General features: G+C 62.0%; 1 protein-coding gene across 1 annotated transcript in view; it reads left to right on the plus strand.

Moving 5' to 3' along the window:
* The first annotated feature begins 6 nt into the window (after positions 1–6).
* The window catches only part of NEDD4L (neural precursor cell expressed, developmentally down-regulated 4-like, E3 ubiquitin protein ligase), a 300190-nt gene continuing 298922 nt past the window's right edge, over positions 7–1274 (plus strand). The window contains exon 1 of the mRNA XM_006913704.2: positions 7–42. The gene's annotated coding sequence lies outside the window, so the exon portion shown is untranslated. The remainder of the gene's footprint in view (positions 43–1274) is intronic.

Here is a 1274-nt window from a genome sequence, read left to right on the forward strand (position 1 = left end):
GCCGGGCTCGGGGAGCCGGTCTACGGACTTTCAGAAGACGAGGTGAGCGGCGCCCTCTTCTCGCCCGGGATTCCCCTGGGAGTTCCTGCCCCGGGCCGGCAGGGGGTGAGGATTGGGGCGACCCCGGGGATGTGCGTCCCCCGTGCCCGCAGGGGAACCCCAAACGCGGGAGCGCCCCAGAGCGGGGTGCTGGGGCGGGGAGTTGCTGCTGGGGCCTTTCTGCCCGGCGCCCCCTCCCCCTAGCCAAGCGCTTTGTTTGTAAATAAAGCGGCGCGACGCCCTTGGAGCCGGGGTTCACTGGGCCGCTCCCCGCCTTGGGATGGGAGGGGGCGCGCGCGCCTCTGTCCGCGAGGTCCGCCCCCCACCCCCCCACCGCGCCCCTCCCGGCCGCGTTTCCCTGGGCTGGCTGTTCGGCAACTTTCTGCCTCTCACCCCTGCAGCGCGGGAGTCCATGATGTGTGTCACGTCTGGGTCGGGGTTGGAGACCCGGGGCCCCTAGAACTTTCTAACGTCTGTATCTGCAAGTGCGCTGATGCGTGTGTGTGCTTGTCGCTGTGCCAGTGGGTGAACGCGTGGGGCTTGTGCGTGTCTGTCTTGCGGAGTCTAAAGCCAGGAATGTGGGTTGCGGGGTCTTTTCGTGGGGGTGGGGGAGGGGGTCTAGGAGGGTGGCAGGTGCTCCAGGGAAACTTGGAGGAAGCTTGCAGCCCTGCCATTTTTTTTTTCTTCCCAAGGATCAAAGCCCGCCACCTCTGGGGGTGGGTAGAGAGACGAAAGCTCAATCGATCCCTTTTATTAATAATGCTCTAAAGCCAGGAATGTGGGTTGCGGGGTCTTTTCGTGGGGGTGGGGGAGGGGGTCTAGGAGGGTGGCAGGTGCTCCAGGGAAACTTGGAGGAAGCTTGCAGCCCTGCCATTTTTTTTTTCTTCCCAAGGATCAAAGCCCGCCACCTCTGGGGGTGGGTAGAGAGACGAAAGCTCAATCGATCCCTTTTATTAATAATGCAAATTAAATAAGCCGCTCCTCGAAGGCTGTCGGTTTGACTGGGAAGGGCTTTGTTTTTACCTTGCCCTCTCCTCGCGGTTTCCCACTCCCCAATTTTGAAAGGATCCTGCTAAATCACTGCTTAGCCCTCTCATGCCCAGCCACGCTCGGCTCTTATTGGTGTGCTGCTCTGCCAAAAAGGGGAGTGGGAGGCCAGTCGCTGGCGCGGCAGGTAGGAGGGCTTTGCCATCTGGCGGGGTACGCGCTCAGGGCTAGCTCCCCTTCCGAGAGGT

The sequence above is a fragment of the Pteropus alecto genome, unplaced genomic scaffold, assembly GCF_000325575.1.
Source record: "Pteropus alecto unplaced genomic scaffold, ASM32557v1 scaffold14, whole genome shotgun sequence".
NCBI classification, from domain to species: Eukaryota; Metazoa; Chordata; class Mammalia; order Chiroptera; family Pteropodidae; genus Pteropus; species Pteropus alecto.